This window comes from Bubalus kerabau, chromosome 2 (genome assembly GCF_029407905.1).
Source record: "Bubalus kerabau isolate K-KA32 ecotype Philippines breed swamp buffalo chromosome 2, PCC_UOA_SB_1v2, whole genome shotgun sequence".
Lineage (NCBI taxonomy): Eukaryota > Metazoa > Chordata > Mammalia > Artiodactyla > Bovidae > Bubalus > Bubalus kerabau.
Window position 1 is genome coordinate 63,144,692 of NC_073625.1, and position 26,251 is coordinate 63,170,942.

Consider the following 26,251-nt stretch of genomic DNA (forward strand, 5'->3'; position numbering starts at 1 on the left):
TCCACAACTGGGTGTTGTTTTTGCTCTGGCTCCATCACTTCATTCTTTCTGGAGTTATTTCTCCACTGATCTCCAGTTTCATATTGGGCACCTACCAACCTCTTTCAGTGTCCTATCATTCTGCCTTTTCATACTGTTCATGGGGTTCTTAAGGCAAGAATACTGAAGTGGTTTGCCGTTCCCTTCTCCAGTGGACCGCATTCTGTCAGACCTCTCCACCATGACTCGCCCATCTTGGGTGGCCCCACAGGGCATGTCTTAGTTTCATTGAGTTCAACAAGGCTGTGGTCCATGTGATTAGATTGATTAGTTTTCTATGATTATGGTTTGTGTGTCTGCCCTCTGATGCCTCTTGCAACACCTACCATCACCTACAGTAACTTTATAATAGGGAAATATGGCAGACATCAGCTTAATCAAACAACCAGTCTTAACCTAATATGGATAAGAGTAGAACAAAGCAGTATTATGTTCTTCCTAAAACAGTATCTTGAAAAAGACACACTATACTTCAGTAATATTCCTGCCATCACACACAGGTGTACAAATACCATAATCTGAATTAAATACAAGGAAATAGCAGACAAATACACGTTGAATTGACATTCTACAAAATACCAGGCCTATTCTATTCAGAATATCAAGGTTAAGAAAGAAAAGGTTGAGGAACAGCTCCAGAATAGAGATAGATAAACAATGCAATGCATGAACCCCTTTGGGATTGTGGATGGGAGCTGACAGCTATTGAAAATAATGTTGGCAAAACTGATATGATTTCAATATGGGCTGCAGATCAAAACTGGGATACAGTGATAGGTGATAGGAGGGAGTTACTCATCTACACAGAATTTATGGTGGCACAAAAAGCTCAGTAATCACAATAAATTTTAGAATATAATGCTTTAAAAATGTAATGCCAAATTCCATAATGCATAAAGTATCAACATTTTAAGTTACAAAATTATTTCTTTTTTTTTTTTTTTTTACAAAATTATTTCTTGTGTTGGTGGTACAGTAGTAAGCATAGATGCCTTCCAAAATTACTTCTGATCTTTCCTTTGGCCTACAATATGACTTGGTAAACACTAACTATATTGATGTTAAATTACTTGATTTTGTTAACTGTTAGAAATTTAAGAGAATACACTTTAGGGAAATATATAATGTAGAAAACTATCGTAAATGGCCATGATATCTCTTCCTGTGGAAGGATTAAAAATGATCCAAAACCTGGGTTCAATTGTTGGGTCAGGAAGATCCCCTGGAGAAGGGAATGCCTACCCACTCCAGTATTCTTTCCTGGGGGAATCCCATGGACAGAGAAACCTGGTGGGGTACAGTACATGGGGTCACAAAGAGTCAAATATGCCTGAGCAACTAACACTTACATTGTCAGTTCAGTTCAGTTGCTCAGCCATGTTCAACTGTTTGTGACCTCATGGACTGCAACATTCCAGGCTTCCCTGTCCATCACCAACTCCTGGAACTTATTCAAACTCATGTCCATCAAGTCAGTGATGTCACCCAACCATCTCATCCTCTGTCGTCCCCTTTTCCTCCTGCCTTCAATCTTTCCCTCCATCAGGGTCTTTGCCAATGAGTCATTACTTTGCATCAGGTGGCCAAAGTATTGGAGCTTCAGCTTCAGCATCAGTCCTTACAATGAACTTTAGGATAGACTGGGTTGATCTTGCAATCCTAGGGACTCTCAAGAGCCTTCTCCAACACCACAGTTCACAAGCATCAGTTCTTCAGCACTCAGCTTTCTTTATTGTCCAACTCTCATATTCATAAATGACTGCTGGATAAACCATGGCTTTGATTAGATAGACCTTTGTTGGCAAAGTAATATCTCTGCACTTTGAATATGCTGGCTAGGTTGGTCATAGATTTTCTTCCAAGGAGCAAGTGTTTTTTTTTTTTTTTTTTTAATTTCATGGTTGTAGTCACCATCTGCAGTGATTTTGGAGTCCAGGAAAATAAAATCTCTCACTTCTTTCACTGGTTCCCCATCTATTTGCCATGAACTGATGGAACTGGATGCCATGATCTTCATTTTTTGAAAGTTGAGTTTTAAGCCAGCTTTTTCACTCTCCTCTTTCACTTTCACCAAGAGACTCTTCAGTTCCTCTTTGCTTTCTGCCATAAGGGTGATGTCATCTGCATATCTGAGGTTATTGATATTTGTCCTGGCAATCTTGATTGCACCTTGAGTTTTATCCAGCCCAGCATTTCTCATGATGTACTCTGCATTTAAGTTAAATAAGCAGTGTGACAATATACAACCTTGATGTACTCCTTCCCCAATTTGGAACCAGTCCATTGTTCACTGTCAAAGATGCATTAAATTCCTGATCTCTAGGATATTTGAATATGACCTTATGTGGTAAAGGATGTGATTACATTAAAGATCTAGACAGAAAGTGGATACCTGGCATATCAGTATGTGTTCTAAATGCCATTATATGTTTCCTTACAAAAAAGAGCCAAAGAGGGTTTTAGGAAAGCAGCAGCAGCAATGTGACTAAGGTGGCAGGGACTGCAGCAATGCCGCCACAAGGCAAGGAAAGCTGGCAGCCACCAAAGCTGCAAGAGGCTAGAGATGGATTTCCCTCCAGAAACTCTGCAGGGAAGGATACTGCCCAGCCCTTGATTTTCGGCTTCTAGCCTCCAGAACTGAGAGAAAAAAAAAAATCTGTTATATTAAACAGTCAAGTTGTGTTTTAAACCAGTAAGTGGCAATTTGCCATAGCAAACCCAAGAAACTAACACATAGTCTTAAATGGCATTGAGGTGGTGGCAGCTGATACATGTAATTGATGTATAAATGTAGAAGAATTGGAAGAGAATGAGAAGGTGAGAGAATAAAACTGAAATGGGATTTAGTACAATACTGTTGAACCTGGCTACAGAGTATATGAAATCTCCTTGAACTATCTGTATCATATCTGTACATTTGATATAACAGAACCAATTTATGAAGATAAACTGAAAAGTCCCTGATATATATTATTTTTCTTCTATAAATCATGAAGTATAGATTACTCTATGTATATTGTTAAATATCACATTTGTTTCATTTAGCTTTAACAATCTTAGTGGTATTTATGAGCATTCTATTATGATCCTCAAAGAAGGAACAATTTACAAAGGAAAATATACATTTTTTTTTTTTCATGGAGACTAGTTGCTTGCCTGAAGAGAGTAATTTGCTGCCAATGTCTCTCCCTTTTAAACTCTAAACTTCATGAGGTGATAAAGGGAAAACATTTTTTTTTTTTTTTTTTTTTACCTAGAATGATTCCAGTCACAAATTAGAAGTGTATTATAAACTTAATTAAAATAATTAGGGAATATATAAATATATAACCAAATAAATAGTATAGTATACTTACTGCTTTTAGAGACATTGGTAATTTTCCAGTCATATTACTACTAGGTAGAAATATATTCCTGCTATATCATTTCATTTTCCCTTCATGTGTACATGTGCATTAATTTTTGTAAACTTTTATAACATTCACATCAAATTTGTATGAAGTGTCACAGTAATAAGGCTCTATGGGAATATTGGTTTCTAGAACACAAATAACTATCCCAGGGTTCAATCATTTAACATAAAAGAGATAAAAGGACCAGGAATGAAGTATCTAGAAGTCTACCTAGAAGCATTCTGTCTGTCTCGTGTGACTAAGGCAATCTTCTTAATCACAGTGTCCATAATACTCCAGACGAATATTATAGGAGATATATTTTATTTATTTTAATAATACCTTAAATATTCTGATACACAATTTAAAGATGACAGAACTGACATTCAAAACAAGCTTAAGTATCACATTTTGTAACAATCAGGTCATACGTGATGATGAGAATGCACTTTTTGGTTGCATTTACTGAAATGTTAGGCACTTATGTAGTATTATTTCTGACTTCCAAATTAAATTATGTTCTCTATTTCCTCACCTGTAAAAGAGTTTAGAGTAGATACTTCCTCAAGTTCTCTTTTCACAAAAATTGGAATGAGGCTTCAGTTCAGTTCAGTTGCTCAGTTGTGTTGCCTCTTTGCGACCCCATGAATTGCAGCACGCCAGGCCTCCCTGTCCATCACCAACTCCCGGAGTTCACCAAGACTCTTGTCCATCGAGTCAGTGATGCCATCCAGCCATCTCACCCTCTGTCTTCCCTTTCTCCTCCTGCCCCCAATCCCTCCCAGCATCAGAGTCTTTTCCAATGAGTCAACTCTTCGCATGAGGTGGCCAAAGTACTGGAGTTTCAGATTTACATCATTTCTTCCAAAGAAATCCCAGGGCTGATCTCCTTCAGAATGGACTGGTTGGGATCTCCTTGCAGTCCAAGGGACTCCCAAGAGTCTTCTCCAACACCACAATTCAAAAGCATCAATTCTTCGGCGCTCAGCTTTCTTCACAGTCCAACTCTCACATCCATACATGACCACTGGAAAAACCACAACCTTGACTAGATGTACCTTTGTTGGCAAAGTAATGTCTCTGCTTTTCAATATGCTATCTTGGTTGGTCATAACTTTTCTTCCAAGGAGTAAGTGCCTTTTAATTTCTTGGCTGCAGTCACCATCTGCAGTGATTTTGGAACCCCCCCCAAATAAAATCTGACACTGTTTCCCCATCTATTTCCCATGACGTGATGGGACCAGATGCCATGATCTTCGTTTTCTGAATGTTGAGTTTTAAGCCAACTTTTTCACTCTCCACTTTCACTTTCATCAAGAGGCTTTTTAGTTCCTCTTCACTTTCTGCCATAATCAACGGTCAAATAAATAGTAGCAAATGAAAGTTCCCAAAGCCCTTGATATAAATTTGATTATTTAATTTTAAAGTTAGTATCTGTATACTGTAGTTGTTTGAATTGTGCATTTCCAGCAATAAAAGTCCAAGTTTTAATTCCCATTACCTATAAATGTAAACTTCGTTTTGAAAACTGTGTCTTTGCAGACATAATCAAAAATATCAAGAGGAGGTCACACTGAATTTGGGATGGGCCTGGCTCCAGTGACTGGTGTCCTTATCATGGGAATATACAAAGGGGAAAGTCCTGTGATCTGATGTAGCGATGGGAAAAATGAGTTTATAAGCCAAGGAATGTCAAGTCATTGCCCAGAGTGCCTGAAGATTCTTCTGGAGAGGCAGGGAGTACATTCTCCCCAGTTTCTAAAAGTAACCACCTCTGCTGACACCTTGATTTGAGATGTCTATACTCCATAACTGTAAAGGAGTATATTACTGTTGTTTAATGCCACTCAGTTTTTGGTATGTTATGGCAGATCTAATATGGCAGATCTAAACTAATATGTTTATGATAGAAAAAAATATTCTTCATTTTGGGTTATTTTCAGATATCACTGAGAATTTCCTTCATCAAACTTATCAAAGCAATATTTTATGCTGTCAATTATGCTGCTTTGTGGGAAAGATGAAATTAACTGATAAAATTTTGATTAAAGATTTATATTTGTGAAAAATATTAAAGTAAAAAAATCAAATCATAAGGCACAGTTCTATAACATGTTTTGTAAAAATGTGTTAATATATTGGAAGGATGAACTCTATAATTCAAGGGTCTAGGTCAAATATTTATTCTTACAGTATTTTGAAAATAAATTTAAAGTTTTTATTTCATGTATTAATCATGTCTTTCCATATAAGCAAAACAAGCATAGAACATTGATGGCAGGTTATAATCAGCATGTGCTTCTTATGTAAATGGAGTCATCTGGGATTGTTAACTATCTCTATCTTGTCTGGACTCACATGTCTAGACACGTCTAGGGATCAGCTGGTTTGCCACAATTTAGGCTAGCCTTGCCTGGGATTCCAGCTGTCCCATGACCTCTAATAGGATACCTCTATTGAGTTCTCAGGGAAATTGTAGAAGCATTAAAATTAAAAAAAAATAAAAATAAAAACTCAAGGTGTCTTAAGGTCTAGGTTTAGAAAAGACATGCTGTCATTTCTTCCTGTACTATATTGGCCAACTAAGTTTTATAACCAAATCTTGAGTCAGAAGAAGAGGGAACTACAAGAAACAAAGCAAAGGGCTTGGATACAGGAAGGGGTGAAAAATTGGTTTTTGCCGTGGTCATGTATGAATGTGAGAGATGGACTATAAAGAAGGCAGAGTGGATGCTTGGGGCTGGTGCACTAGGATGACCAAGAGGGAGGGTATGGGGAGGGAGGAGGGAGGAGGGTTCAGGATGGGGAACACAGGTATACCTGTGGCGGATTCATTTCGATATTTGGCAAAACTAATACAATATTGTAAAGTTTAAAAATAAAATAAAATTTTAAAAAAAGACAAAAAAAGACAGAGTGCCGAATAATTAATACTGCCTAACTGTGGTGCTGGAGAAGACTCTTGAGAGCCCCTTGGGCACCAAGGAGACCAAACCAGTCAATCTTAAATGATATCAACCCTAAATACTCATTGGAAGGATTGATGCTGAAGCTGAAGCTCCAACACTTTGGCCACCTGATACAAAGTACCAATTCATTGGAAAAGATGTTGGGAAATATTGAAGCCAGAAAGAGAAGAGGGTGACAGAAGATGAGATGGTTGGATGGCATCACTGATTCAATGGAAATGAACTTGGGCAAACTCCTGGAGATAGTGAGGTGAGGGACAGGAAGGTCCGACATGCTGCAGTCCATGGGGTTGCAAACAGCTGAACACAACTTAGTGATTGAACAACAACTATTCACCATGTATAGTATGAAGAGATACCATTCTTGATTTTGTCAGTCTTGTACTAATCAGCCAAATGGACATACTTCCTGCCTATGTAGCTCCAAATTGTACCTGATATGTAAGCAGTAAGACGTTTCCATCTATGTTATATTTATCAAAATTTAGTTGTATACAAATTCCATAAAATTCTCCTATATTAAGTTTCCCTTCTTTTTATATTTAGGTTTCTTAGTATCATACTGAGTTACTATATAAATAATAAATGTGGCTATTAAGATTGATTCAAAATGATTAGTCAAGCACCTTGGTCACTAGAGAGAGGAAATAATTAAAATATTTTTGTGGCTTAGTTTACCTGGAAATTAAGGATTGGATCACAGACATTTACAAGTGGCACAGCTGTGAAGTGAGAACATTTTGTCTCAGAAAACAACTGACAAAACAACAGTAATGATACAACATTAAACCTCAAGTGTCTATGGCAGAAACTGAGCACTAGAGCTAGGAAAGGATCCTTAAAAGGCAATAAACACTGTTTTTCAATGAAAGATAAAGAAGAAAATTGATTATAAAATTTTACTATTATTTTTCAGAGTTTTACATTACATAATAAGCAATCTAATCATCCCTAAAGGCTTACAATAAAAAATCAGTCCCCAGATTACTGCAGTAGAAAAATCCTTCCTTCACAGTCCCAGGAAGCAATCAATTTCAATGTAAGCTTCCCTCCATCTTCTTTTTCCCAGTTTACCTTTATATCTGGCAATGCCATACTTATACTCTGCTTTCTTAATTTTTCAGTTTTTCATATTATTTGCTTCTTAGCAACAAACACTGGCATTCCTCATATTTCCGAAACCCTTCACCTTCACACACACTTCCCTTACTTTATCAGCTCTCTAGTGTGGCTCTATTACTGCTTCAGTCCAAGCAACTACTGTTTAAGATTTACATTAGTGTGGCTCTATTACTGCTTCAGTCCAAGCAATTACTGTTCAAGATTTACATCATTATGTTGGGGAAGCGTGTAATTTTTCTTGATTCTGTCTCATCACAACAGAAATTTGAAGTGACAGACCAGCGTTACAGCTGGATGGACCAGTGTTACAACTCCATGTTACAGCTCAGTTTTATTTAGAAAATAAAGGAAAATACAGCCTCAAGGCTGAGGGCATGCTGACTTAAAAGACAGGAAGAGAGAGGTCCCCCCATCCCCCCTGGGCCTGCCCTATTTAAATTGGGCTAGCCAGGAGTGCTGTTTGTTCTACCTGAGGTCCTCACACCTTCCTTTGTTCTATTTCCGTTGGCTTTTCCCTTCCTTGTCTTTTAGCCACCACCATTCCGGACTCCTTTTTCCTATTCTTACTACCTAACAATTACAAGTACAGGTTCATGAGAATGAAAATCTTGGTCTTGTTTTTCTAAAGCAATGCTAAGGTCATGTGTCCTTTGCTATATAACTTCTGCTATTTTCCTTAAGCAAACAAATCCCTTTCTTAATTTTTTTCATTTTCTACTTTTTTTTTTTGCTTGTACTTTTTATGAATCCATCTCCAGAACCTGGAGGACAAGCCTCCAATTTATAGATCTGACAGAGAATAAGTCAATTTAATTTCCTTTTACCTTCCCATTGAGAGTTATTTTCCTCAGAATTTAGAGCACATTGTTTTATCATCTTGAAACTTTAGTCTTCCTGTTGAGAAACTCAATGTTATCATATTTACTGGTCTTTTGCATGTAATGCTGCTCTGTTTTGGATTCTCTCTATAAAGCTTCAAGATCCTTCTTTACCCTCTCTATTTTGAGGTTTCATAAAGACATACTTTAATTTGTCCTTGAAAACTTTTCTTGAATTATTTGGTGATATTCCTCTATTTATTTTCACCAAAGGAGTTCAAGATCAAACTATTATTAGGGTAGTGGACTTTGTGAACCGAATCATTGAATTTTTGGTTGTTTTATATTGTGTATCAAATTCTCTATCTTTTAAAAATCATTCCTTTACTAGAAAATTTCTTTCTAATTCTATTGAATTTTTCTTTATTGAATTCTTATTTTAATTTCAGTGAGATCTTTTTATCCTCTAAATATTTCTTTCATTTTCCTTTCATGGATGAAATTATCTCCCTAAACTTTTTTTAAAAAATTAGAATACTTTAAAAATTCAGGGACATAAAATCCTTGAGTTTATTTAAACTTTTTTTTTTTTTTTTTTTTTTTTTACTGTTTTTCAAGTTGGAACCTTTCTTCAAATGTATCCTGAGTCCTGAGTGGCTAATCATATTTTTGAATGAGCCAACACTACACTGTAAGCATCTTTGGTATGCAAGGAATTGACCAGGTAATTAGCCTCAGTGGAAATTAATTATGCTGGGCTTTGTCAACTGTTAGAAGGGAACTACAACTATAGTGGATATAAGTTTTATGCCTTTGGCTAGATTTGCTTACCAGAGAGAAACCTTTCAATTTCTTTCCTTAGGAGAATATGCTTGCTTGCAATAATTCTGGAGTTTTATCTTAGAACTGTGTGGGAGAGCTAGGTTCCATTTGATGGGCAGAGGGAGTCTAATTGCATTTCAACCTATCATCCTCTTTCCATATACTTTGATATAGCTACACTTCAAGGTACTTTCATTTTCTGAATACTTTTAGGACTCTTGGGAGATAAATATGAAGGTTATATATAAGTCAGTCTATAGTTATAAATTCAGGAAAAGTTTACTTACTTGTTTTCTATCTTCTAAAATATTGGCTTTTTACCTATCCTTAGAGTCCAAATTCCTTTCCTTTTAAATGATTTTATTCACTCAGTTTAACTGGAAGAGGAGAAGAGTTTGATTAACATATATCTTTAGTTTATTCTTAATTGAAATTGTGAAGGTTAAAAAATGTATTTTCTTAAATTTGTTAATTTTTTCACCAAATGTATTCAAATATGTAACATGCTAATATAAATATTTATTAACCCAAATATAATATCAATAGTAATATTTAACTTTCATTATAACATGTTAATATAGCAGATTTATGCAACAGATAATTGACATATTACATTCTAGGCACTCATTTTGGTAATTGGATCACATCAAAGAACAAAACAAAGCGCCCAATAATATATAGCTTATATTTTACACAGGGGTGGGCAGGATGAAGCAGAAAATAGAGAATGTAAGAAATTACATTGTGATAGAATTTTTAAAATTTAGAGAATAATGTAAGGCAGTTAGGAGTATTAAGAGTGGACAGTTTCAATATCAAACTCCTAATTACCATTATCACATTTGGCCCCATTAAGAAGCTGTTTTGACAGTGATTTGAGATGGGGGTTTCTGAGAGCATTCAAAGAAAAGGATAAACCAATGGAAAAGTTATATTGTAGTAGTATGCCTAGTATGTTTAAAACATGGGGCCCAGAGGGCATAACAATGATAGATAAAAGATAATAGCAAATATTAAATCAGAAATGAGATTATGGAGAATAGATTAAGATTTTGAGAAAATCAGAAACTATTATAGAATTCTGATCATAGTCATATAATACTCTGAGTTAACAGGATTATTCTAGACTCTGGTATTACAGTGGTCCAGGTGGAAAGAATTAGTAACTCAGATCAGGGACACAATCACAGAGGTGGTTGAGAAGTGTTTGGATTCCAGATATGCACATATAAAAAAGATTTCCTGATAAATTGAATGTAGGGATCGATGGGCTTCCCTGGTGGCTCAGACAGTAGCATTGAAACATGTATATTGCCATATGTAAAACAGATGACCTGTGCATATGCAATGCATGAAGATGGTGCTCTAGGACAACCCAGAGGGATAGGGTGGGGAGGGAGGTGGAAGGGGTGTTCAGGATGGTGGAACACATGTACACCCATGGCTGATTCATATCGATGTATGGCAAAAACCACCACAATATTGTATTTAGCCTGCAATTAAAAAAAAAAAAAAAGGATCTGCCTATAATGTAGGAGATCTAAGTTCGATCCCTGGGTTGGGAGGATCCCCTGGAGGAGGGCATAGCAACCCAGTATTCTTGCCTGGAGAATCCACATACAGAGAAACCTGGTGGGTAGCATTCCATGGGGTTGCAAAGAGTCAGACACGGCTGAGTGACTAAGCACACAGCACAGGGATTTACAAGGTGAAACAAATGTATAAGAGGACTTAGATTTCTGGCTACAGAGTTAAAAGGGGTGATCATAAATGAAATAAATATTTTTAAAAATCAATGAAGTAACTCTGTATTTAGTCTAGTCAGTTTTGGATGTTGAAATTGACATATTTTGGGGGGCTCCAAAATCACTGCAAATGGTGACTACAGCCATGAAATTAAAAGACGTTTACACCTTGGAAGAAAAGTTATGACCAACCTAGGCAGCATATTAAAAAGCGGAGTTATTACTTTGTCTACAAAGGTCTGTCTAGTCAAGGTTATGGTTTTTCCAGTAGTCATGTATGGATGTGACAGTTGGACTATAATGAAAGCTGAGCACTGAAGAATTGATGCTTTTGAACTATGTTGTTGGAGGAGATTCTTGAGAGTCCCTTGGACTTCAAGGAGATCCAACCAGTCCATCCTAAAGGAAATCAGTCCTGAATATTCATTGGAAGGACTGATGCTGAAGCTGAAACTCCAATACTTTGGCCACCTGATGCGAAGATCTGACTCATTGGAAAAGACCCTGATGCTGGGAAAAATTGAAGGCTGGAGGAGAAGGGGATGACAGAGGATGAGATGGTTGGATGGCATCACTGACTCAATGAGCATGAGTTTGAGTAAACTCCAGGAGTTGGTGATGGACAGGGAGGCCTGATGTGCTGCAATCCATGGGGTCGCAAAGAGTCGGACACAACTGAGGGCCTGAACTGAACTGATCAATTGTGTAAAATTGCCACCCAGACTTGGAGTCCAGAGTTTGAAAGACTTTTGAAATTGAGATTTATATAAGAAATTACAAGAACCCATCTTGAACTGAAAAATATAGTGTCTGAAATGAAGAATTCTTTGGACTCACTTAATAAAATGTTGGACATGAGAAAACAAAAATGTTATAAATCAGAAAAGTGTAACCCCTTTTTAAAGAGAGAGATTTCCAAGCTGAGTTCAGGAACACTCAAACTTCAAGGGGGATAATTAATAGAAGAGCCCAAGGAGGAACAAATGGTTAGGTGTGAGGAAGATCAAAAGCTATGCTGCCCTGCAAGACTGTGAAAACCAATGAAGAAAGAAGAATTCATTTGTGCTATTAATAAGATGAGGACTGAAAATTGAGTTGTAGAAGTCATTTTTGATCTGGGAAGGATACCAGTAAGTGAATGGAATAAATGTTTCTGTGGAAACTTAAGAAAGAGGGACTACAGAGTAACTGGTAAAAGTGAGCAGAGACAAAAATTTCAGAATGTATTTTTTTGAGACAGTTATTGATTCACAGTCAGTTGTATGAAATACAGAGAGATCCTGTAAGTGCTTCATCCAATTTCCCTCAACATCTTGCATACTTATAATACAATATCACAAAGATATTGACATGATGGTAAAGATATAGAACCATTCCACAAGGATTCACTCTAATCCCTGTAAAGTTCTATTTTCTCAGGTAATTGTAATAGGTCACTATTGTCATAGATTACTGTGCTGCTGCTGCTAAGTTGCTTCAGTCGTGTCTGACTCTGTGCGACCCCATGGACTGCAGCCTACCAGGCTTCTCCATCCATGGGATTCTCCAGGCAAGAACACTGGAGTGGGTTGCCATTTCCTTCTCCAATGCATGAAAGTGGAAAGTGAAAGTGAAGTCGCTCAGTTGTATCGACTCTTAGTGACCCCATGGACTGGAGCCTACCAGGCTTCTCCATCCATGGGATTTTCCGGGCAACAGTACTGGAGTGGGGTGCCATTGCCTTCTCCTCAATAGATTATTGTAATAGATCACTACTGCCATAAGTTATATTTGTTATGATTATCACCTAAATTTGACCTATTTACTCATGTGATAGTTTGAAGAATCTGATATATTAAATATTCTAAATATACTAGAGTAAAATAAAAAGGGAAAATAAATTATACTCATATTGGCTACTTTTGTTACATATGAGATTAAGTTTAAAATGTTTAACTAGTAAACATTTTAAAAAGTTGTTTAAAATTATAAACTGAAATACTTGTGAAATACTGAAATGGTTATTATTAAATTTCCTAAATATTCTTAAAAATTAAACTATATTATAGTTAATTCTTGATAAAGCATTTTTAAAACTACCACTGCTAGGAAGTAAATGAGAAACAAATATAGGTAGACTTTGCAGGTATTTTCAGAAACCCTAAAAACCATTCCTTCTCAGTCAATAGAAAATATTTGAAATATTATCAACAAGAAACACTGTTTATGATTCGTATATCAGGAAACTTGATGAATGGATACTCAGAAAATTAGCTGTTAAGCTTTTAAAGCCATTAAGCACAATAAAAAATGTTTCTGTGTGATTGTAGTACTGTATTTACTCATATCAACAACATATATGAGCCATTTATGATATGTCTGCCATAGAACAAATACTGAAATAAAAGGAGATATAAAAGATATCCTTTGTTCTTGAGGGTTATAGGCTAACTAGGGAAAGAGCCATGTTAACACATATTTTTCAGCATTGCTTTGCTAGTGTGTGAGATGACTGTAATTGTGTGGTAGTTTGAACAGTCTTTGGCATTGCCTTCCTTTGGGATTGAAATGAAAACAAACTGTGGAAAATTCTTTAAGAGATGGGAATACCGGACATCCTGACCTGCCTCCTGAGAATTCTGTATGCAGGTCAAGAAGCAACAGTTAGAACTGGACATGAAACAATGGACTGGTTCCAAATTGGGAAAGCAGTACCAAAGATTATCGTGGAAGACTCACAGCACTGTTTTCTCTGGATGCTGTACTTGGGAATTTCATAGGTAGAGGATCATTGAAAACCTAACTTGGAATTATAAGATGGTTGACATTTTAGAATAACATTATGATTTGTGCCTTTTATAGGTGTCTACGAAATTTTGTCCTTTAAATATGGGAGAGGTGGAATTCCTTGGTAGAAGAGTCTCTTCAGGTAGGGAATAAGTGGCCAACTTGAGTCAGGATAAGAAAGAAGGATGAAAGAAATATTTTTGAGGAAGTAACCGCTTTTAGGGCTGGGGATGTAGCTCAGTGGTAGAACATATGCTTCACATGTATGAGGCCCCAGGTTCGATCCCTGCCATCTCCACATCTAACATCAACAGTGTTAATTTGTTCTTTTGGGTTTCCTGGTAACTCAGATAGTGAAGAATTTGCCTGCAGTGCAGAAGACCCAGGTTTGACCCCTGGTTGGGAAGATCCCTGGAGAAGGGCATGACAACCCACTCCAGTATTCTCACCTGGAGAATCCCATGAACAGAGGAGCCTGATGGCTACAGTCCATGGATTTGCAAAGAGTCCAACACTGAGTGGCTAACACTTTCACTTTCATCCAGCTATAGACTCACTAAAGCCATTAGGGAGAATGGAGTAGGGGAATGGTTGATTAGAGGAAAAAAGAGAGAGAGAAGAAAGAAGGACGAATCCAGGTGTTTGGTTGATTTTAGATTTCGAAAGTGGTTGACTTTAGTTTGGTACATCATTAACTAAAAGCGACATTAATAGAAACAAACAAATAAACAGGTAAATATTTAGCCTGAGAAAGAATACATTTGATGTCAGTGGGATTTGTGTTGGAGATTTCTATAATCACCAGAAAATATTGGCAAGGATTTAAATAAGGAAGTTAGCCATGGAAAGGTTAAGTCGTTGTATTAATTTTCTTTTGCTTTGTAACAAGTTTACCATCAACTTGGTGGCTTAAAGAACACCCATTTGTTTTGGAGTTTCCATAAATCATAAGTCTACACATACCTAGATGCACAAGGTTTCACCAGAAAGAAAATAAAAGAAAAAAAATTAGATGTCAACCAACCTGCATTCATCTGGAGGCTCAATTAGGAAGAAAACTCCAAAAACATTTCTAACTTTTCTCAGGTTATTTTCAAAACTGTATTCAGCTGTAGGTTCTCAGTCATTTGCTTTTTCAAAGCCAGTAATAGTGAAATTTCAGTGGTTTTCACGCCCTAACTGCCAAGTGCCTGGTACCTTCTTTTAAAAGTTTCACATGATAAGAATACTACACTTATTAATCTTTCTTTTGATTAATTCAAGGATAACTGATTTGAAACCTTACCATACATCTGCAAAATCCCTCAATTTTTCCATATTCTTTTAGTTAAGAACTGAGTCACAGGTTTTGTCTATACTAATAGGAGAAGATAAGAGTCTCATTGAAGTAAACTTAGCATGCATCCTTTACAATAATCATCTATGATGTAACCGAATTCTGCATTTTAGGACTAAGTAACCATTAGTAGAACCAGATTTAATCTAGTTTTAAAAGTAAGTTAGCCTGAGATTATTTTGAAATGTGATAATTTCATCAATTTGGTCAGCTAACTAAAACAAACATCAAGGAATAAGCCAATTGCCATAGTCTATACATTTATATATACAAATATAAAACACAATTTGTTTTCCTGACTATATTCCAGGATTATTTCTACTAAAACTTACATTTTAGGAAAGCTGTCAATTTTATAATTTTATAGAAAGTTACCCATCTAGAAAGAAGCCTAGGATGAGGAAAGGAAATATAGGCTTTGATACTGAATATTTCTTCAACTCATAAAAACTCTTGAAATGTGGAACTATATAATTCTACTTTAATGATAATAATCAAAACACACTTAGGTTTGAAGTATGTATGGAATACTGACAATCAAAAGACAATCTACAATAAATTTGTAAAGTTTTCTTTGAGGAATGGAAAATGTCTACATCTAAACTTAATTATAATTTTTCACAAATACAGAAGTCCCTACAATCACTGCATCTATAGTCTAAAGTACAGTTCACTTCATGAATTTCCAGTGCACCAATTCAAAATCAGAAAAGCTAAAGATTTAGCAATAGAAAGCAGGTGAGGTGGGACAAGTGGAGAGAGTAGCATGAAGACACATATATTACCTTATGTAAAATAAATAGCCAGTGGGAATTTGCTGTATGACTCAGGGAACTCAAACCAGGGCTCTAGGACAACCTAGATGGGTGGCAGGGAGTTTCAAGAGGGAGGGGACATATGTATACCTATGGTGATTCATGCTGATGTAAGGCAGAAACCAACACATTATAAAGCAATTATCCTTCAATTAAAAAAATATATTTTTAAAGAACCAGACAATAGAAGCACTCTAAAGTACCAGGTTAAAGATATCCCAAGGCATAAATATCACTCCACCTCATTAGTGTAGATTTAAACTTCTGTCCTTTGGACTGCAAGGAGATCCAACCAGTCCATTCTGAAGGAGATCGGCCCTGGGATTTCTTTGGAAGGAATGATGTACAGCTGAAACTCCAGTACTTTGGCCACCTGATGCGAAGAGTTGACTCATTGGAAAAGACTCTGATGCTGGGAGGGATTGGGGGCAGAAGGAGAAGGGGACGACAGAGGATGAGATGGCTGGATGGCATCACTGACTCGATGGACGTGAGTCTGAGTGAACTCAGGGAGTTGGTGATGGACAGGGAGGCCTGGTGTGCTGCGATTCATGGGGTCGCAAAGAGTCGGACACAAGTGAGCAACTGATCTGATCTGAAACTTCTGTCTAGAGTAGTAGTAGTATCTGATCTAAAACTATTTGAGTTTACCATGATCTTTCTTCTCTCCTAACTTGTCTCTTCTACTTATAGACAAATTACAATAGTTTTCTATTGCTATGTAATAAACTTAGAAATTTAACACACACAAACTTAGAGAGCCACTACAAACTTAGAGACTTAAAAAAAAAACCTTGATTTTTCTCACACATCCATGGGTCAGGAACATGGTGATGGCTTAACTGGGCTATGTTCTAGACCTCACAGGGCTGCAATTAAAATTTCAGCATGCTGCATTGCCCACAAAGTTTGGGGACCTCTTCCAAGTTCACATGGCAGTTTGTAGCTCCTGGTTGTATGAATAAGGGCCCGTTTTTCTCACGGACTGTCAGTCAGGAGCCACTCTCAGATCCATAGTCAGCTTCCACTAGTCTACTCTGAGTCCCCTTCTAGGGCCCTCATGCAACATGACTGCTTGTTTTTTCAAAACCAGCAAGACGCTGCCTCTGCTTCGTTCACCCCAGGGAAGTCCTGAATGCCTTTTTATTTATTTATTTATTTTTTATTTTTATTTATTTATTATTTTTTAGACGTTTTTCTTTCTTTCTTTTTTTTTTTTTAATTTTATTTTATTTTTAAACTTTACATAACTGAATGCCTTTTTAAAGTCTCACCTGGTTAAGTCAGCTCCATACAGGATTATCTCCCTTTTCATTAAGTCACAGTTCAAGTGTTAGGGATGTTAATCACATCCATATGATTGCTCGCATTTGCTGTATTCTCTTGATTCCAAGCAGTCACAGATTTCACCTGTGCTCAAGGGGAGGAGATAACAGGAAATCAAGTGCACCAGTGGGTGGTGTTTTGGAGAGCCACCTTAGAATTCTGCCCACTAGGCCACTGCAATGTGCAGCCAAAGTAATCATTCTTGGATTGAAATTAAACAGGTTAAAGCTACTACATAACATATACAAGTGATTCTTCATTGACTTAAATATCAAGTCAAAATTGTGTAATATGAAAAGACACTTCTATATATATTTACATATATACATCTTAAACCTGTTTTTGTCCAATCTCTCTGCTTCTAATCTCTGTGCCTGTTGGAGTCCTTGTATTGGGGTATACAAATCTTAAAGTTTCTTTGTTCAGAGCATAATCTACTCACACATTTTACCTATAAAATGCTCAACTTGCACATCTTCCATTTAAAAATACTTTTCTAATTACTAGTTTTAAAAACCTTATCACAGGCATTTTTAATATACTTTGGATCTAGTATTTTTGAAATTATACGTGTGTATCATATGGAGATACAGACCTATATTTTATCCATAGCCATAGTTTAACACATGTACATATACATATAACATACATATGTACATGTATATAAACTATCCATAGATGCAGGGCTTGCCTGGTGCCTCAGTTATAAAGAATCTACCTGCCAATGTAGGGACACAGGTTTTCAACCCTTGGGTCAGGAAGATCCCCTGGAAAAGAAAATAGTAACCCATTCCAGTATTCTTGCCTGGGAAATCCCATGGAGAGAGAAACCTGGCAGACTACAGTACATGGGGTCCCAAAAGAATCTGACATGACTTAGCAACTAAATAACAGCAAAATCCATAGATGTTTATTTATATACTTATAAATATATATCCATATCTACATATACATTTAACTTTGTGGTTGAATGTACAATGTAAGACAGTGAAGATATTCTTTTTACTGTAATACATCTGGAATTGACTTTTATTCTTTAAGGTAAAAGGCAAAGTTAACTTTTTTCCCATATATATATATGCAATTATTCTGGCATCATGTATTGAAAACGTGTCTCCTGTTTTATGAAAGTAATAACTTTGTCGTAAATCACATAGTCAAATATGTAGGAATATTTTGTAGACTCTATTTTTTCCTCACTTGTTTTATCTCTTCTTGCACCAACACCACAATTTTAAAAGTTACTGTTGTGGTGGTATTAGCCTCTCAGTTGTGTCTGATTCTTTGTGATCTCATGGACTGTAGTCCATCAGGCTCCTCTGTCCATGGAATTCTCAAAGCAAGAATACTGGAGTGGGTTGCCATTCCTTTCTGTGGGGGATCTCCCTGACCCAGGTATCAAACCCAGATCTCCTTCATTTCAGGCAGATTCTTGATTGATTGAGACTCAAACTGACTATAACTCGTAATAAATGTTTATAGCTTATAGTTAAAAAGTCTTTTAACTTTGATCGCTGTATTCAGTAGTATTTTTCTCATTATTGTCTGTATATATTTTCATGTAAGTTTTACAGCCCGTTTTATTCTATTTAACAAGGTTGAAATTCCTATTGAAATTTCACTGAATGCTTAGATGAATTTAATGAAAAATGTCACACACTTTGTTTATGTAGTTTGGTTCAATTATTTTTTCCTATATCCATTCTACTTTGTTGTTTTATGCTGTTTTAAAATGTATCATAAGAAGAAACACCAAAAAAATTGGACAAATGTTCTGAGCAGTTAATTCATGAATGTAAGTATAAAATTGGCCAATATAAAAATGAAAGTATGTTCAGCATTATTATTATAGGCGTAAATCATTTATTGCACCTCACAGATATCATGGTTTTTTACAAATTGAATATTTGTGGCAACCCTATGTCAGCAAGTTTTTCTATTAGCATTTTTTTCAACAGCAATTTTTTTACTTTCTGCCATATTTTTAGCAATTCTTGCAATATTCAAACTTTTTCATTCTTATGTTTGCTATGGTGATCTGTGATCAGTGATGTTTTCACTATGATTTGCTGAAGGTTCAGATGATGGTTAGCATTTTATAGCAATAAATTATTTTTAAATTAAGGTTTGTATCTTGTTTCTTAGAGACAATGCTGCTGCTGCTGCTAAGTCGCTTCAGTGGTGCCCTACTCTGTTTGACCCCATAGACAGCAGCCCACCAGACTCCGCCATCCCTGGGATTCTCCAGGCAAGAACACTGGAGTGGATTGCCATTTCCTTCTCCAATGCATGAAAGTGAAAAGTGAAAGTGAAGTCACTCAGTCGAGACACAATGCTACTGCATGCTTAATAGACTATAAGACTATAGTGCAGTGTAAACACAACTTTTATATACTCAACCACAATTTCATATGACTCACTTTATTGCAATATTTGCATTATTATGGTGATCTGGAACTGAATCCACAGTGTCTCCAAGGTATACCTTTATCAGGTAAATTCCTGTTAAAGCTCTCGTTGAGATTCCACTACACAACCACAGAAATGGCTGAAGTGAAGGAGAACAAGCAGACTGAAAATACCTTTGCAATACAGTTTTGGATTTTTTGCTGTTTGTTTTTCTATTTTGAGTCAGTCTTGAGGCTCTCAGTAGAGACTGGTCAGTTCTATTACTTGAGCAGCTGATTAAGTGCTAAACCCACAACCACTTGTCATATGGGGCTTTCACAGCCTGGGCCACTATATAGTAATCTCCACAGGGTCAGGTATTTCCAAGGATAACACCTATGTCCTACAGTTTGCTGAAATTATTCAAATTAGCCAATCCTAAGCCTGTTGATTCTTCCTCCCTCTCCCCTTCCTACAGAAACCAGAGTACAAAACATGCACCAATGATTCCCTCTCTTTTTCTCTGCCTGGTGATTAATCCCAATACCTCCCCTGAGCTCCTGTGTGGTGTATTACATTCATAATACTCTGTTGCTGCTGCTGCTAGGTCACTTCAGTCGTGTCCAACTCTGTGCGACCCCATAGACGGCAGCCCACCAGGCTCCCCCGTCCCTGGGATTCTCCAGGCAAGAACACTGGAGTGGGTTGCCATTTCCTTCTCCAATGCAGGAAAGTGAAAAGTGAAAGTGAAGTCGCTCAGTCATGTCTGACTCATAGCGACCCCATGGACTGCAGCCTACCAGGCTCCTCCTTCCATGGGATTTTCCAGGCAAGAGTACTGGAGTGGGGTGCCATTGCCTTCTCTGTCATAATACTCTGTGAGGATAATTAAACTGTAAATCTCTTTACTTTACCTTATGTAACAAGGACATAATAAATATCTTTAGAACTTTAGGTTTTTGCACTATGCATTTTTCATTGCTTATAATTTTTAGTTAATGTAAAACTACATAAATTTAGAGATCGGAGCTTTTTTAAAAAAGCTAAACAATAGGATTTAAGTGATGATGATTATATCTAATAATTAGTGCTTAAAATATACAAATTATTCAATGAATCACCAAAGGCATATTTTTATCGAATAGAACATATTTCCTCTTAAAATTACTAATGGATAGGGAGCTGTCAGAGGACCCTTCCTCATGGACCTTGGTTCTTGGTACGGAGACAAAGAAGAATCTGAGATCTTACTAGTGGCAAAAACAAACTTACTGTAGCAAGAACAGAAAGACCAGCTCAAAAAGATGGGCCAAGCCAAGAAATTCACCAGGGCTGACATGATGGGGGACAAGGGTTTTTCAAGACAGGGCTTCTGTGTATTTATCTAAGTGGGCGTGGACTGATAGTTGATCCACAGTTGCAAATTACATAACAATAGGCTCTTTGCACAAGTCTTTCCCATAATTGAGTCTGTTATAATCAGATGTATATATGTATGAAATATTTATGAACCCTTATTAGGTACTTTCACTTTCATGCATTGGAGAAGGAAATGGCAACCCACTCCAGTGTTCTTGCCTGGAGAATCCCAGGGACGGCAGATCCTAGTGGGCTGCCGTCTATGGGGTCACATAGAGTCGGACACGACTGAAGTGACTTAGCAGCAGCAGCAGCAATAGGTGCTTGGCTGTGAGGTCACATGAGGACACAGCTGTGTATCAAGGATGCATGTGCCAGAGTTGGAGAAATCCCTGTGGTTAGTTTGTATCCACTTTTATATAAGGCACAAGCCTTGGACTTGGAAAAGTCTCTGTGGCTATTTTGTAGCATATTGATAAGCTCCCCTGGGCTGCATTGGGCTTGTCTGGGGTGGGGATTAGAGATCAGTTTGAATATTTTTTGGCTAGGCCACTCTTCCTTGCTCATATCTAACATCCTACCTTACAAAATGCAGAATTTAGCGTTATCATCATTGTCAGTGTTCCTGGCTTTCTTAATTTCAACAGCAAAGTAACATTGCTGAGGTGCCAAAGCTGGTGCATCTTGACAGTTAGCAGAGATGGGAAGTGCTCTAAAAAAAAAAAAGTGAAAGTAAAGTCACACAGTCCTGTCGGACTTTTTGCAACACCATGGACTGTAGCCTACCAGGCTCCTCAGTCTACGGACTTTTCCAGGAAAGTACTGGAGCGGGTTGCCATTTCCTTCTCCAAGGAATCTTCCCGACCCAGGGATTGAACCTGGGTCTCCTGCATTGCAGGCAGACGCTTTACCATCTGAGCCACCAGGGAAGGCCTAAGGATCTTACATAAACGAACAAACAGAACCTTGTGCTGCTGCTTCACACAAACTCAGTCTCATGCACAAACCTGGAGGTGTTTATGAAAAAGTGCAGTCAAGTTAATTTAATTATACTAGTATCATAAAATTTCTATGTATATTTACTCCCTAATGTTCACTCTAAAATAGATTATCCTCATGTTCCCCAAATAGGGCATGAGAGGACAGTGAATGGATGACTTTTTTAAAGTCATTTTTTAATGTATATCAATGTATTAGGATAATAATAAAACTATTTCAAGTGTATTTCCTCAGTCTCCGATATACTAGTGCTATAGAGAAAGCAGCAATGATTATGACTCCAACTTTGAAAGCCAACAGCCATACAGATTATGGTTCCTTTCCTCACTTTTGGATGAAACTAATTCCATTTGGCCAGCACTATTATTGGCTTCCCTGGTGGTTCAGATAGCAAAGCGTCTGCTTGAAATGCAGGAGACCCGGGTTCAATTCCTGGGTTGGGAAGATCCCCTGGAGAAGGAAATGGCAACCCACTCCATTACTCTTGTCTGGAAAATTCCATGGACTGAGGAGCCTGGTAGGCTACAGTCCATGGGGTTGCAAAGAGTCCAAAAGGACTGAGTGACTTCATATTAGTTGACATGTTCATATTAGTTGGCAATGTAGTCATTTTAGAGTCTTATCACAATCCTACTTACTCAGTTTCAATTTTATTCACTCTCTCTCACAATCTAGTCACTGTATTTTTCTAAATTTATTTTATTTTTTCAATGTTTATCTTGACTCATCTTTGTGACTCAATAGGTGTGATAACTTTCATACCACCAAGATCATTTTGATGGATATTATTCAAACATTCTCATTAGAAATTTTATTTCTCTTACTGAAAATGTCAAATGGCCCATTGATTCTCAGAATTGACTAAACCTGCTCATCTTCATTTTTTTTTTTCCTCTTTATAATTAAGGAAAGAACTAAAAGGTCATGTTGGCAGGCCCATAACAAAAAGAGATCCATGTCAGTCTTCTTGCAAATTAGATAAAATTTACTGAGAAGGCTCAGGTGAACATATTTTGGGGGAAAAAAAACCCAAACATCTACTTTGAGTCTGGTAACTCAATCTGTATTAAACAATTAAAGACTTACAGTTCTAGCACTGTGCTTTTATAATTTTACATAATACTAATTTTCTAATATAGTTTCTCCTGAACACTCTTTTTAGACAATGTAAAAATGTTCTTCATCATTAATTCAGTGAGCAAATTAAACATATCAGGTCAGTTCAGTTCAGTTGTTCAGTCGTGTCCGACTCTTTGCGACCCCATGAATCACAGCACGCCAGGCCTCCCTGTCCATCACCAACTCCCAGAGTTCACTCAGACTCATGTCCATCGAGTCAGTGATGCCATCCAGCCATCTCATCCTCTGTCGTCCCCTTCTTCTCCTGCCCCCAATCCCTCCCAGCATCAGAGTCTTTTCCAATGAGTCAACTCTTCGCATGAGGTGGCCAAAGTACTGGATAATTCATTGTAATTTATTATCAACTGTATCTTAGTTTTTGGCTTCCCCAGTGGTTCAGAAGTAAAGAATGTGCCTGTAATGTAGGAAATGCCAGAGACACGGGTTCAATCCTGGGTTGGTAAGATCCCCTGGAGGAGGAAATGGTAACCCACTCCAGTATTCTTGCCTGGAAAATACCATGGACAGAGGAGCCCTGTAGGCTACAGTCCTTGGGGTCACAAAGAGTTGGACATGACTGAGCAACTGAGCATGCATGGATATCTTACTTTATTCATAGTGATTAAATAAAAATTGCTATGAAGATAAATAATAAAATACATAAATTGAAAACATATTTACTTAAATTTTATGCTATATAGGCACTTATTGTGGAGAATTAAAAATTTCCATTCTTATTTATCTTTTTCATTTACTCGAGTATATTATGTATAATTTTCTAATTTTTTGTATTCAAACACAATATATTTCTAAAAAGATATATTTGGATCTATAAATTATTGTCATTAGATATTCAAGCTGTTCATTTTAGTTGACAATTCTTAAAAATTCATACAAATATAATTTAGTTAAGTATAAGGAAGTAAGAAGACAAAAAAGAATTTTTACATACATTTAAAATACAGAGCTCCATATAGTCAAAGCTATGGTTTTTCCAGTAATCATGTATAGATATGAGAGTTGGAGCATAAAGAAGGCTGAGGGCAGAAGAATTGATGATTTCAAACTGTAGTGTGGGAGAAGACTCTTGAGAGTCCCTTGGACTGCAAGGAGATAAAACCAGGCAATCCTAAAGGGAATCAACCCTGAATATTCATCAGAAGGATCGATGGTGAAGCCGAAACTCCAATACTTTGGCCACCTAATGAGAAGAGCTGACTAGTTAGAAAAGACCCCAATGCTGGGAAAGATTGAAGGCAAAAGGAGAAGAGGGTGACAGAGGATAAAATATTTGGATGGCATCACTGACTCAATGGACATAAATTTGAGCAAACTCTGGGATATAGTGAAGGACAGGGAAGCTTGGCGTATTGCAGTCCATGGGGTCTCAAAGAGTAGGACGTGACTTAGTGAACAACAACAAAATACAGAGCTAAACCCAATTGATAAAAAGGAAGTGCCACAAAAGATTAAAAAGCCAAAACAAATGTTTATTTGATCTCGTGAATTTAGAAATATTATTGATCCCAACTAAATAATGGCTATACTATCATTTTTTATGCATATTTAAAAAAATTAAGAACTCACCTCTGATGAAACATGCATGGTACAGCATGCCAATATGTGCTTTTGTGCTCTTAGTTAAATGTCATAAAATACTGTACAACTCATGAAACTAAAACAATCGATGTTATGTGTGTTAATTTCATAATGCTGTTAGAGAGACTAACTTTTTAAAAGAAAAAAGTACCATAATTATCAAGTGACTGGCAAAATATATGGTACATTTTAGTACGATTTCTAATGTTCATTAGTGTATAGAAAATAATATTTTATGTAATATGTAATGTCAATGTCTACAATCCCAGTAGAGAAACTGAAGATCAAATCCAGGTGGTTTAGTTGCTAAGTTGTGAGTCGTCTGACTTTTGCAACCCCATTGATGGTAGGCCGCCAGGCTTCTCTGTCCATGGGATTTTCCCAGGCACAAATACTGGAGTGGGTTGCCATTTCCTTCTCCAAGGGCAATCCCAATTGAGAAACTGAGAATCAAACCCAAACAGATATATAATATAACTGCCTTCTGACTTCAAAGCAGTTCTCTACAGATTAGTGTGTTAGTCACTTAGTCGTGTCCAACTCTTTGAGACCCCACAGACTGTAGCCCACCAGGCTCCACAGTCCATTGAGTTCTCCAGGCAAGAATAGTGGAGCGGATTGCCATGCCCCTTTCCAGGGGATCTTCTTGATCCAGAGGTTGAACCCAGGTCTAAGGTCTTGCAGGCAGATTCTTTACTCTTTGAGCCATGAGGAAAGCACAGAAAAGGCATGTTGCCTCCCCATCCGGGAGTGGAATCCCCATTTCCCGTGCGTTTTAGGCAGGGATACTCACCACTATACTAATGATGCCCTTCTGACTTCAAAGCAGTTCCCTTACAGGTTACATTTTATATATTGTATAGGGAGGGTCAGGAAAGTATTATCTATCTCTGGCCAAGCTGCTAAATTATATGATTTATGGGACTATCCCTAAGACTGTCAGTATGACGTTCTTTCAAGAACATAGAATTTATTTTAACTGGAACCAATAAAATGCACTGTTTCTCGAGAGTTCTTCAGAAAAACAGAATCAATATATACCCTCCTGGTATATGTTGGCACTTAAGGCTCAGTGGTGAAGAATCCACCTACCAGTGCAGGAGCCACAGAAGATGTGGGTTTGATCTGTGGGTCAGGAAGATCCCCTGAAGGAGGCATTGGCAACCCGCTTCAGTAATCTTGCCTGGAGAATCCATGAAGAGAGGAGCCTAGTGGGCTACAAACCATGGGTTTTCAGATTCAAACATGACTGAAGTGACTGAGCACACACACAGATAAATATAAACATATCTATGTCAAAGAATCCCACGTAGTTCAGTGGTAAAGAATCGCCTGTAATGCAGGAGACACGGGAGACACAGGTTCGATTCCTGGGTCAGGAAGATCCCTTGGAAAAGGAAATGGCCACCCACCCCAGTATTCTTGCGTAGGAAATCTCAGGGACAGAGGAGCCTTGCAGGCTACAGTCCATGCAGTGACTCAGTGACTGAACATGCCTGCATCTCTTTCTCTATCTACAAATTGGAGACCAGGACAACTAATGGTATAGTTTAGTCTGAATGAGTCTGAGTCTGAAGAACTGAAAACCAGAGAAGCTTTGGGGATAGGTTCCAGTCTGAGTGCAGAACACCGCAATC

General features: G+C 37.2%; 1 long non-coding RNA gene and 2 other non-coding genes across 4 annotated transcripts in view; 1 reads left to right on the plus strand and 2 right to left on the minus strand.

Annotated features, from left to right (window-relative positions):
• LOC129644751 (uncharacterized) overlaps positions 1 to 15,846 on the minus strand; it is a 59,706-nt gene extending 43,860 nt beyond the window's left edge. The window contains exons 1-2 of one of the 2 annotated variants that reach the window (XR_008710959.1): positions 15,795 to 15,846; positions 9,450 to 9,539 (exon numbers count right to left, since the gene is read on the minus strand). This is a non-coding gene — a long non-coding RNA (uncharacterized LOC129644751). Of the gene's footprint in view, positions 1 to 9,449; positions 9,540 to 14,697; positions 14,823 to 15,794 lie in introns of those variants that run through there. The other variant, XR_008710958.1, reaches the window with a different exon arrangement.
• Positions 13,900 to 13,971, plus strand: TRNAV-CAC (transfer RNA valine (anticodon CAC)). The gene has a single exon. It is a non-coding gene; the product is annotated as a tRNA-Val (tRNA).
• Positions 15,847 to 21,754: 5,908 nt separating the features above from the next.
• TRNAC-GCA (transfer RNA cysteine (anticodon GCA)) lies at positions 21,755 to 21,826 on the minus strand. The gene has a single exon. It is a non-coding gene; the product is annotated as a tRNA-Cys (tRNA).
• Between the last annotated feature and the right edge of the window lie 4,425 nt (positions 21,827 to 26,251).